General features: G+C 45.6%; 1 protein-coding gene across 1 annotated transcript in view; it reads left to right on the top strand.

The window, feature by feature from the left end:
• Positions 1-13414, top strand: part of CDK5RAP2 (CDK5 regulatory subunit associated protein 2) — a 723544-nt gene that overhangs the window by 116038 nt on the left and 594092 nt on the right. The window lies entirely within an intron of this gene.

The raw sequence follows: 13414 nt of genomic DNA, 5'->3' as shown, positions 1-13414 counted from the left end.
TAACCTTCGTGTGTGCTTTACATTTCATAATCGATATAGCAGTGGGTAGATGTATTGCGTCTAACAAAGCATGAATGAGGGGTCCGTGCTGAATGTGGGCACCATGGGAGGTTAAATAACCTCTCTCTCGCCACAGCACGCCGAAGTCGTGTACAACTCCGAATGCATAACGTGAGTCAGTGTATACATTAACTTTCTTATTTGTGGCTTGAATACAGGCTTGTGTTAGAGCAATAAGTTCTGCTGCTTGGGCTGACAAAGTATCTATACAATTTGTCTCAATAACTTCAGTGTCTGTTGTGACTGCATACGCGGCCACTAAATCTCCTGTACTTGTTCTCATGCACGATCCGTCTACATACAACGTCAGGTCTGGATCTAACAATGGAACGTCTGTCAAGTCTTGTCTAGGTTTCGTCTTTATTTCAATGATTTCAACACAATCATGAGCTAGTGGGTCTGTTCCAATTACAGGTAATAGTGTAGCAGGATTCAATGTATTACACCGTCGGATCTCTATGTGTGGTTGAAACAATGTCAGTTCATAACCGGTAAGTCTTGCTATGGTCAAGTGTTGTGTTTGTGTTCGGTTCACAAGAACCTCTACTGCATGTGGTACTTGTACTGTCAATGGATGTCCTAACACTATGGCATCGCTTTGTCTGATTGCTAAAGCTGTCGCTGCCACTGATTTCAGGCATGCAGGCAAAGCCTGAGCTACGGGATCTAATGTACTGGAAAAATAAGCACATGGCTTGCGTGATCCTGCTTGATCCTGAGTGAGTACTGACAAGGCAGTACCTTCGCGTTCTGTAACAAAGAGTGTAAAATGTTTGCTATAACATGGTGTTGCTAAAACAGGTGCTTGACATAAAGCTTCCTTTAGGCTTTCAAAAGCTTGTGTATGTTCCTGAGTCCAAGGGAGAACAGTCGATGTGGCTGCCTCCTGTGTGGTTAACTGAATGAGTGGTTTTGCTAGAAATGCGTACTGAGGGATCCACTGCCTACAATATGAAGTGAGGCCTATGAAAGCCCGCACCTCCTTTTGTGTCTGGGGTATTGACATGTTAGCAATTAACTGGATGCGATCTGGTGTAAGCTGCCTTCCCTCCTTGGACAGCGAATGACCAAGATAAATAACTCGCTGGACACAGAATTGCAGCTTAGAAGGAGACACCTTGTGCCCCTTGTCGGCTAGAAAATGTAAAACTGTCAGAGAAGCCTTTTCACATTCTGGCTCGCTTCTTGCGGTGATCAGCAGATCATCGACATATTGAAGCAGTGCAGTATTGACTGGCATGTGGATACTGTCAAGTTCTCGTTTCAGTGCTTGGCTGTAGATGCTGGGGCTTTCTGTGAATCCTTGGGGAGCGCGTGAGAATTTAAAACTGCGCCCATTTAAACTGAATCCGAACAAATATTGGCTTTCCGGATCTATTGGGACGCTGAAAAAGGCATTCTTGAGATCGATTACAGTAAAGAATGTTGCTTCGGAATCAATTGCTGTCAACAATGATGATATATCAGGGACCACAGGGAATTGTGGTACAATACACTTGTTTAGTTCACGCAAATCAATAACCAATCGGTACACTGGTGGGGCAGTAGGATCAGTTCGTTTAAGAATCGGAATTATCGGTGAATTACATACATTGGAGTCTGTTTCTACAACTACTCCCTGGGCAATCAGCTCATCAATGATTTTCAGCAAAGCCACTACAGCATCATGCGGTAACTTGTATTGTCGCATTCGTGGTAGTACCACTCCTGCTTTCAATGTGACTCGATAGGGTGTAATGTTCATGCAGCCAACATCCGTAGGGCCTTGTGCCCATAGATGTACTGGTAAAGTCTGTAGTCGGGGATCCATGTCTCTACACGCATAGTGACCTTTAAAATCACGTAGAAACAACCTTACTCCTTCCGGAGAACAACATATTATGGCTCCTAGTGCTTTCAGAGTTTTAATTCCTAACAGATTTTCTGGGCATGATTTAGTAAGCAATAAATCTGTAGTTCGTGTCAAAGGTCCTATCGTAAGTGGTAGAGGCTGTGATACTTCATTAACAATAGGTTTTCCCGAAAAACCAAGGGAAACATTTTGAGAGCCTGAGAGGGGTGCCCCTGGAACTTCACTACGTTTTATGGTTGTTCGACTTGCCCCTGTATCGAGTAAGAATTTTCTATCTTGACCTAATAATTCACTATGTACATAAGGTCCTTCTTGATCTACAGGAATCTCGATAAGCGGTAAGTCAACTTCCCTCTCTGGGCTGGTTCATGCGTAACGCTGATACTCAGGGTATTCATACTGTGCAGTCTGATACATTTGTCGTGTTGTGGTTTGTGTGGCAGTAGCAGGCAACGGTGGTGCAGCTGGCACAAACTGTATGGGTTGCTGTGAGGCTGGCATGGACTGTTGTTGAACTGGCATGGACTGTCCATGCTGCATAGCTCCTTGTTCATTCTGATCTTGTCTAACTAATCGTGGTCTCTCCTTTGCAATACCTGTAGCTATATTACGTTTCAGGACTGGACAATCGTGTACATAATGGCCCAGTTGTTTACAGTAATTGCAGGTTCCCTTTACAGGAACTGCAGAATCACCAGAATGTGTCACACCCTTTTTGTGACCATCTGCTGGTACTGTCTGAGAAACTAGCATTTTCATTTTTGTATCCTTCATGCGTCTATGCTCGTGTTCTTGTTCATCCCTAATTCTATTGTGATGATACTGTAACATTTGTAGCATTTGCGACGGAGTGTTACTTTGCCAGGTACTCTCGAATTTCAATATTCTATTCTTTACTGGAGGCAATGCATTTTCCACTAATTTTGTCACAAATAAATGTGGATATGAGTCACTACTTGCTTTTATACCACTATTTATACCAAAACATTTTTCAAATCGAGCATAATAATCGCTTGTGTCTTCATCTTGCTTTTGTTTGCAGGCTGTGATTGCACCCCAATCTTCCTTTTTTGTAGTTAATAAACGTGGCAGTACCTGTACTAGTAAACCTGGTAACAGTTTAACTTTATCCCCGAGCCCTGAACCTGCAGTTCGGCCCCTTTCTTCCTCTGCTAATGCTGTCCAGTCTATCTTTTGGTCACCCACTTCCCACTCTTTTTCTTTCAGTTTTTCATAAATGCCAGCAGGCAAAAGCACCTTTAATATCGTCATAATATCAGGAAAGGTGTACTCTCCCATCAGTAACATGTCTTTAATTTCTCGGTGGAAACCCGCTGGGTCTTTGTCATGACTAGGTACTACTTTCTTCATTTCCAATAATTCCATTTTTGATATGGGTGTGTAAACAAATACACGGTGAAACTCATTGTCTTCGCCTTTTATTGGGTGCACTTCTCGTAGGGGATTTTGTCTATCCATATAGTACGGCGCTCTTTCTCTGCGGGGCAGCGAGAGAGAATCCGGACTTACAAAAAGGACATACTGCTTACGTGACACTAATATCTCTTTAATTAGCTTGTTACTAGAACCTCTCCATCTGTTCGTGAGTAGTTCCGTTAATATATCAGGTAAAGGACCAGGGTCAGCATGTTGGCTCTTATATAATATGAGGAGTTGCTGAATCATATAGATTCCAGCTAAACGTTGTTCATCTGTACTGAGATTAAAAAACGTGTGTGCTACGGTCTCATCACCGTATTTTTCAGGACTGTCAATCCAGTGAACGGCTGATCTGGCTAATTCTTGCTCATCCATGGAATCGAGGAGGTGGTAACCCCTTCGTTCTCGTAGTATTTTATCTGCGGCTTGAAACGAATGTTCAGGAGACTTCAGATTTATTATAGGCGTCGGATACGTTCTGCTATTATTTGGGCATACAGAGTGTATGGGATCAGAAAAACATCTAGCATTATCACAGGATCTTCCTCTGCCTACATAGGCTATGGTCTCTGACTGTCTTGCGGAATTCCCTGATTCGGACACTTCATCTTGCTCAAACTCGTCTGTTCCCAATCTTTCTTCATGAATACGCTCTATTTCTTTACGGATTTTTCGGCACATGGCTATTATACAATTTTGCTTATCGTGTCTCCCTTCTGATATATTCTGACTCCATCTTGTAAGAATAAGCATTGTATTCGGGTCTACCCCCGGGCGGTCTTGATTTCTGATCACACAGTTTATGAGGAAACGTAACAGTTCCCCCTGTATCTCTACTTTCTGGAATTCCATAGCTCTGTTAATACATCCTGGATCTCGTCCTGTTTGAACAAAATGATATATGTTATCTAGATGCGTAATCATTCCTGGTAACCTTGCTAAATACTCTGCGGCTCGCCTGATACGTAATGATGCCAGGACCATTTCGTCCTCTTTACCAACCACCGGGTCATATCTACAATTTACAAGGAGTTCCTTAAGCGTACGTTCACTTACGAATTTAGGTGTACGTGAATGCGCTGACTCTTGAAAAACAAGTTTATTTATTCTGGGTGGTGTAAAGGTAATGCTAGCACCTCCCGTGGCCCCATCTGGGGCGTCGGGTGTGAATGGATTCGTTGAACGTGACACAGCAACTATGGGTGTCGATACCCCTGTAGGATCGACTGCGGAGACAGATGCGGAAACAGATGTGCTTGCCGAAGCTTGTGTCGGGACTTGCTGTTGCACGGGGACAGATACCTGATCCTGACGTTGAACCCCTACACCAGACGGTCTGTGTGGTGCGGCGTTAGCATACTCGGGAGCTGCGTCGTCTAGATATGAGGAAAGAAAAACATCTTCTGCGGTTCTGGGATGCCCTTTTGGATGTACCTTAATTGGAAATAATGGGGGTGGCAAGTCTTTTGGCATCTCTGGAGCAGCCTTAGGTAGTCCTTCGGCTAGAAGGGGATACATACCATTCATAAGAGCATTTCTTTGTCTATTTACTTGTTCTGATTTCACTCGGATACCTTCCTCAATTAATAGATTTTCTTGAACTTTATTTGAACTTTCTTTACTCCTCTCTTCTTGTCTACGTGCTTTTTCTGTACGTCTATGAGATTCTTTACGCCATAACTCAACAGCGTCTTTCTGTGACTGTCTGACCTTTCTTTTCCATAACTCTTCCTCTACTTTCATGATGCATTCTGCATCCCAGGTTCCCGCTACGGGCCACCTTTGACTTTCCGGCAATCCCTTGGTATAATCTACCCATAGATCAAGAAACAATATGGCATCTAAGCCATGCTTATGGTACATAAAATGCCCTGGAGTGTCCCTAGGAGGAATAGGAACTGCTTCTTCAAGCACCCCTTTTCTGGTAGTAATCTGTCTTAACTTCGAGAAGAGCGGCATATTGACAACTGATCTGATACTTACTCTTGAACTCACTTAATACGAAAAACACAATAATGAACAGTGAACAATGAACACTCATTCATACCACAATATTTGAACACTTTAAACATTAAACATTAAACATTTTAACAACGACCGACAATGATGACAGTCTGCCTAACTAATCACCACGCTGAATTCTTGACAATAACTGCATACTTCGGAATACTTGATATACTGCTAAACAGTACATATACACTGCTAAACAGTGCAGACCGGATTTGTGTACCCAAATCCGTCTTGACCGGCACAACCTATGTGCGCGTCAACACGCCTCCCCGGCGATGGTACTCACCGAGTAGCTCCTTGAAACGGAAGGCCTCAGAGAATGGACAGGACTCGATGACTGCGGACAGCGGACCCTCTGGACATCGGGATTTCGAGAAACCTGGTGGGCCTCTGTATACCTCGGATCTTGCTCTCTCAGCTAGGCTCTGGTCGGGATACTTCGCACTTCTCACCGCCTCGTCTGGGTTGATCGCAGCCTCAGTCGCCCCCGCTTGACCGGAGGGAGCTTACAGGAAATCCTGCTGGTACGCGTTTATGGTCCGTCCAGTTGTGGCAGGAGACCGGGCCTGCAACGCACCGCCGGCGCGTGAGATGAGAAAGTGTCCCTGTTCGGGCGCCATTATGTGGTAAATAAAATCTTCTTTACCGGACTGAATTTCATACGGAATCTTAAAATAAAGTAAAATAGCTCAAAATAACAAGAGGCAGAATCCGTGGTATAAGAGGTTTTCTAAATGGGCTTTATTCCACTCAAAATGGCCGACTCGAGTCGCGGCCTTCAGGTTCCGTCACCACGAGGGTTCAGGAAGTGAAGTACAATACTTTATTGACAAGAAGTAACTTTTATAGGTTATACATTTACAATGAAACGAATGCAAAAAAGGCGTAACAATTGATAAGATAAATTAACATAGTGACACGTAATCGAAACTAGGCGTAATAAGGAGCAAAAAGAAACATGATTGGCTCTGATTATCTTACATAGGTGGATCTATACGATAATACTTAACATAGATGCGCGCGCAGCAGCATGACGTGTGATTGACGTGCAACTAGGGGGTGAAGGGACTTGACATTTAGCTCTACATGTGGAGACGAGAAGTCTGGGGGGTCAAGTCAACCTAATCCCAAATCATATCTAACATCCTATGTTTAAAGAACTATGTTATCCACAAGGAAGGACTCTCGGACAGAATCTAGTCTATACTGACTGTGTGCGTGCACAAACGCCTAAGTGTCTATATGAGATGCGAGAGGCAGAAAACTTTCCATGGCAGCAGGGCTATGAATCACTTGCAGGAGGACGGAAAGGCTGAGTCCTTTGCTTGTGAGCTAAAGGAAATGTTTACCTAAATCACTAGACAGGAATGCATCGGCTGGAGAGCAAAATAGATAATTCGAAGGTGAAATACAGCTTCTTGGCAGGCAGGCGAAAACTGGCCGAGGCAGGCACCGTTAGCTGCACAGGGAGTAGGACAAAGTTCATGGATACAGATGCGAGCTCAAGCTGAAGCTGTCAAAAGACAGAGAGCAGGGAAAGGCTTTGAGGACAGAATCGGGCCTACTTGCCTGAACTGTAAAAATGGAGTAACTTAGCCATATAAAGTCGGTGGCCTTTCATGCTTAGGAATCGAATATCCAGCCCATTGATGGCGGATCTGACAGAGAACATGTCGACGGTAGACACACATATGTTTGCGTCTTAGAAACTGGAACTGGAGGGAACATACATGTACTTGTAACATGCATATAGAACCGTTGGGGTCCAAGATAGGGGACATAACTGATCAGGAAAATCCACATTTCCACAGGCCCCTCCACAATCAATCAATCAAGGGTTTCTAAGGCTCATGCAACTCACCCGGAAGGGGTCTCAAGGCGCTGGGGTGGAGGGGGTCAAGGAGAGTACTGCAGTGTCCGGAGGTTCATTGGGTTCCATCGAAGAGCCAGGCCTTGAGGTCCTTTAGGGACTTGCGGAGCGATGCAGTCTGTCGGAGGTAGAGAGGGAAGGAGTTCCATGCCTTGGCAGCGAGGAGGGAGAAGGAGCCCCCTCCTGATCTGCTTTTCTTGATCTGAGGTACCGTTGCGAGGGAGAGCTGGGCTGAGCTGAGAGAGCGCTGGGGAGAGTGGAACACGAGGTGGTGGTTCAGGTTGGTGGGTCTAGTGTCGTGGAGGGCCTTGTGTTGCGTAGGTGACAAGCTTGAAGGTGGTTCTCTTGTTGACAGGGAGCCAGTGTAGGGACTGTAGGTGTTTGCTGATGTGGCAGTGGCGTTGTAGGTTGAGGACTAGTCTGACGGGGACGTTCTGAAGTTTGCGGGTGGGGTTCTTGTTGATCCTGGCGTATAGTGCGTTGCCGTAGTCCAGTCTGCTGCTGATGAGGAAGTGATGGCGTTGACCTGGCACTCTACTCCTGAGGCAGAAGCCGGGAGCACGCTGACAAGCGCGAATTTGTAACTTGTTTTAAAAATTACTGTGTGACTTTTAATTTGTAAACCAAAGGAGTCTGGTGGTCTAATCGTTCAAGAGAGACTCAAAAGACATGCAAAAAAGAAGAAAGAGGAGAAAGCCTTAAAGTACTGTTTGACTAAGAAGGATTTCCATCAATAACCAGTGACTGGTCAGTTTCATCATCTGGATATCCAACCTTCCCACCACTATAAACCTCTCCACAAAGAGGTATTCACTGTGGTATGGGTGTCAAGCAGATCACCGAAAATGAACGTAGGAAGGAGGAAAAAAGAGAACAGCAAAGATCACTGGCTCGATCAAGACATATATCAAAAATGATATGAAAAGGGTGCAGTGCAAAAACGTGAGATCTAAAAGAGGATTTAGAGGAAGAAAGGAATATTTTATTTGGGGTATTCCTACTAATCCTTAGGATAAAAGTTGATGCAAAGACAGCTTTTAATATATAGGCTGTACTACAATACGGTCGACATGTTTCAGCCTACCTGACTCAGTGGTCAATGGCTTTCCTCAGGACCTTTTACCATGTTCGTATTGCTACTGCAACATTGTGTGTGACAAAAATTAAATTGTAAGTGCATTAAATACAACCTTTGCGGTGTACATCTCTTCGTGCAACCGGTATATCTGTATTACCTATACACAATGAAAGAGAAAGGGAAAAAAAGCAATGTCTATCTTGAATATTTCACTCTCTTGATATAACAATATATATTGGAATTAATCAATATAATGTCTCCAAGTGCTTACCTGTTTTGCACTAGGAGTAAACCTCACCTCACCCGGTAATAACTCAGGTTGATGGAGGCCCCGCCCTGTGAATAGAGGGAATATCACGAAGATAACCATAAGTGAGAGAGTCATAATAAAATCTTCCATTTATTAGACTCAAGTGGTTATTTGTTTAACAGATCACTTTATAGATCAAAAATAGGAATTCCGTCCCGACACTCCTCAGAAAATGCTCTCCAAAACGAAGAAATAGTTTCATTGTAAAACCCAAGTCGTTTGCTGCTCCTAACCATAATAAAACAATTGTGAAATTAAGGTCTGATTCAATGGTGTATTCAATAGATCTACGTAAACAGACTCTGGTGTAACATCTCGTAGTTAATCTCATATTTAAAAGTTTGTTAAACTGTTTATTTCCAGTTTGTTAAACTGTTTTTTTCAAGAAAGAGACAAAAGGCCGTTACTACGTTACTTATGAGACAGAAATGAGAGTCCATTCCAAAAAAGGGGGGCTTACCTCTCCGTCGGTACCTCTGGGTCTGCCTGAGCCGGTTGGGAGGTAGCCATGGTTCTAGTTGACGGTCTTTTAAACGTCTGAGACGTCGGAAAGCGCGCGAAATCGCGCGCATATTTAACAACCAATCCCCACTGAGTGACGTCATCACCAGGGGTGTGTGTTGTTTTATTAAGAACTACAAAGTGTAGTTCGTTGGTTCTTATAAACATTTTGTCAATAACATCAAGACAAAAAAACGCTAGAACAGTGGGATAACCAACTAACGGCCACGAAACCCCTGCTCACCCAGGACCCCCTACTGGATAGTGGGATCTTCAATGAATGGATCAAGGACTCCCTTGACACCGTTCTTCCCATTAAGAAAACTGTATCAAAAAGAGCTCAAGGATCGTCCCCCTGGTACTCAGAAGAACTCAGAGAACTTAAACGTCAGTGCAGAAGGTCTGAAAGGAAATGGCGCCTTGATTATACTACTACTGACAAAACCAGATACAAGGAAGCCATAAAGGCATATAAACATGGGATCACTATAGCCCAATCCACTTACTACAAAGAAAAAATTCTCTCTGCCAGATCCAAACCCAGAGAAATTTATCAAATCGTCAAAACCCTTTCCAAAATTTCCCCCTCGGCAGTGCCTGCCGATAACCCCATCGGCCGCTGCAATAATCTAGCCGATTTCTTTCACCAAAAAATCAACAATATATATTTTTCCTTCACTACCTCCACTCCCGAGCCAAGTATCAATGAACCTCAGCTCCCAGCAGATATAACACGCTCACGCCTAATAACCATGAGCAATGTCCCACTATTAGACCTGGAAACGCTTCAAACTCTCGCACTACAGATAAAATCTGACTCTCCCTCTGACCCAGCACCCCCCCTTACGATGACAATGGCCAGCCTAATCATTCTCCCCACCCTCCTAGAGCTACTGAACTGCTCCTTGGAAAAGGGAGTCGTTCCTCCCATTTGGAAACAGGCGATGGTGAAAACCCAATCTTGACGTGAACGATTCTAACAACTATCGTCCCATTTCTCTGCTACCCTGGCCTAGTAAAATACTGGAGAAACATATTAATCTCCACCTAACAAAACACCTCGAAGAAAACTCCTACTGGACGTCACCCAAACAGGATTCCGCCCAAAACATGGCACGGAAACAGCTCTCCTAGCCGCTGTGGAAGAATCAAGAAAGATCCTAGATCAAGGGGGTTCAGTGGCAGTGGTCCTCCTCGACCTCAGCGCCGCGTTTGACACGGTGTGCCACAAAACTCTATTACATCGACTATTCGATATCGGAGTCTCTGGAAATGCTCTTGCATGGTTGAGATCCTTCTTGAGCGGAAGAACTTTCCAGGTCTTCGATGCTGACTCATGCTCCACCAGCAAACCTCTGAGCTGCGGGGTGCCCCAGGGCTCCTCCCTAAGCCCCACGCTGTTCAATGTGTACATGAGACCGCTGGCTGGGATCATTCGTCAATATGGTATCAAAATCATATCATATGCGGACGATACCCAGCTCGTGGTCTCCCTGGCACAGAAGAACAGCAGGCTCCCGCAAGCCAACATGGCATCCTGCATGGAAGACATAAAAAGCTGGACGACGGCATCCTCCTTAAAACTGAATGGGGACAAAACCGAGATCATGCTCCTCGGCCCCCCTTTCCCCACCACCATCACCCAGCTATGGCCTTCCAGTTTGGGTCCACCCCCTTCCCCGAAGGAGGACATCAAGAGCTTGGGAGTCTGGCTAGACAAATCCCTCACTCTTAACACCCAGGCAACGAAGACTTCAGCAATCTGCTTCGGGTTAATCCGGATGCTGAAAAAAATTCTCCCTATCCTACCCCTTGAAGCCAAACAAATCGTCGTTCAGGGCCTCATTCAATCGCGGCTTAATTTCAACAATGCCCTCTATTTGGGAGCACCAGAATACGTATTAGAAAAGCTTCAACGGACCCAGAACTGTGCAGCCCGGACCATACTCCAGATACCCCGCAGAGAATCAGTTAAGGCAGGGATTCGTTCGCTCCACTGGCTCCCTGTCAGGGAAAGAGTAAAATTCAAGGCCCTCTGTATCTCCCATCAAGCCTTCCATAGAGTTGGCCCCCAGATCAACCACTCCCTTCTTACCCCCTACTGCCCCGGTAAACAACTTCGCTCTTCAAACACCTGTCTTGCCACAGTTCCCCGAATCAAAAGATCTAGGGCAGGAGGCAGGTCCTTCGAGCTCAATGCTGCCAAGCTGTGGAACTCCCTTCCCCCCCCCTCCCTAAGATCTAATCAGATCCTCTCTTCGTTCCGCAAAGAACTAAAAACCTTCCTCTTTAGAAACTAAGCCCCCCCTTCCCCCCCTCTCAGAGTACTATGCCCTCTGTGTCAGCGCTTGGACGCCCTTGGGCAGCAGCCGCGCTATACAAATCCCTTTTTCATTTCATTTCATTTTGAGTTTGGAGTCCAGGATGATTCTGAGGTTGCGTGCATGGTCTGTGAAAGTGGGGGGTCTCCGAGGGCAGGAGGGGTCACCTGGTGATGTTCCAGGCGTCTGGGTGTGGGCCCATGATGAGTATCTCAGTTTTGTCCGTATTGAGTTGAAGGCAGCTGTTCTTCATCGATCTGGCGAGCGCTTCCACTCCATTGTGAAAGTTGCATTTGGTGATGTTGGGTTAGTTGGAGAGAGAGAGGATGAGTTGGGTGTCATCTGCGTATGATGAGATGTTGAGTCCGTGTGCTCTGACGATGGATGCGAGCGGGGCCATGTAGATGTTGAACTGGGTCGGGCTGATGGAGGATCCTTGTGTGACTCTGCAGGTGGTTAGAGTCAGTTCTGAGAGGAATGGAGGGAGTCTGACTCATTGCGTTCTGCCGGAGAGGAAGGAAAGGATCCAGTCATGGGCTCCACCAGCACACCACTCTGTGTTTTGCCAGGAGAAGTTCCAGTGAAATTAATTTCCTGTGCATGGCTAGGGGTTCTTTTGTGTAGCCTAAGAGTGCTATGATCGGAGTGAGGTAAAGGGGGATTCTTACCATCCGGGACAGTGCAGCCTCCACCTCCAACCAATATCGATGTATCATTTCGCACTGCCAAGCTAGGTGCAGAAAACCCTCTTCCTCCTGTCCACATCTGTCACAACGGTTGTCTAGTCGTAGCTTGTATCTGTAAAGTCTTGCTGGTGTATAGTACACCCTGTGTAAAGATTTAAAGTGTATGATGCACAATCGGCTACTGGCAGTTATCATATCCGTTTGTTTACAGCAGTAGAGCCATTGCCCATCAGTAAGTGGTGTGTCCAGTTCCATGTCCAACCCAGTCCAAGAGAATGTGTGTTTGGACGCTCTGTGAGGGCAGTGCGATAGTCTGGAATCTACGTGCACCGGCACCTGCAAGTATCCATGTAGTGTATCTAGAATGGAGTCTCATGGGGGAAAAGCTGGCGTGGCGGTCTTGACGTCTTATCTAAAATTGATAGTTAAAAAGATTTCCAGTGGCGTGGTAGTTCTGTCATTCATCAGTGTGTTTCGATCTTTGAATACTCCCTCTTGATACAGTCTCCCCCAGGTATTAACTCCCCTTCTGCGCAGCATGTTGCATCAGGTGACCTTGTGACTGACTGGGATCAGATGATGGAAGGGTAGAGGCAGTAGGGGTGAGTATAATAAGGGTTTAGTTATCCTTCTAGCTAAGCGTCTCCATGCTAGGTTGGTGCAGGCCACAGTGGAGCAGGTGGTTTCCTCGCCCGCGACTCTAGCCCCCAAGAAGGACAGAGGCAGTAGGTCCCTATAGCCTTGCTTGATAGCTAGATGAGGCATGTGGGGGGTGGGAGGTGGATTAATACAATAGGTCCATAGTGGGCTTGCGCATATAGATAGTAAAGCTCCGTATCCAGCGCCTCAAGCTCCACTCGCAAAAAAGGCAGAGCAAGTGTGGTCCAGCTCACTCTGGTTTGTTTGCCTCCCCATGCCAGCTTAGTTAGGTGAGTTTGTAGCGTATGGAAATACGGGCGCCCGGGGGGATATAATATATTGACAAAGAGGTAGAGCAGCTTGGGCAACACCACCATTTTGATAAGAGAGATTCAGCCTGCTAATGATAAGGGCAGTGATATCCAACGGAATATCAAGGCCTAGATTGAGGTAATGGCGCTTCCTTAATTTGCTTTCCTGCGCCAAAAGTCACCTTGTTCTGCATTCAGGGACCTCCAGAACCCTTGGGAGGTCTGACTGCCTTAAACAAAGACCAGATCTACTTTAAACAGCAGCTCTGTTCAAAAGAATCACCAAAGAAAGACTCCAAGCCTGCTGAGTACAAAGAAGCCCGACGCCTACGGCCC

This window comes from Triturus cristatus, chromosome 1_2 (assembly GCF_964204655.1).
Source record: "Triturus cristatus chromosome 1_2, aTriCri1.1, whole genome shotgun sequence".
In the NCBI taxonomy this organism is placed as follows: Eukaryota; Metazoa; Chordata; class Amphibia; order Caudata; family Salamandridae; genus Triturus; species Triturus cristatus.
The sequence above is the reverse complement of the archived record's forward strand: the minus strand, read 5'-3'. Positions and strand labels throughout refer to the sequence as shown.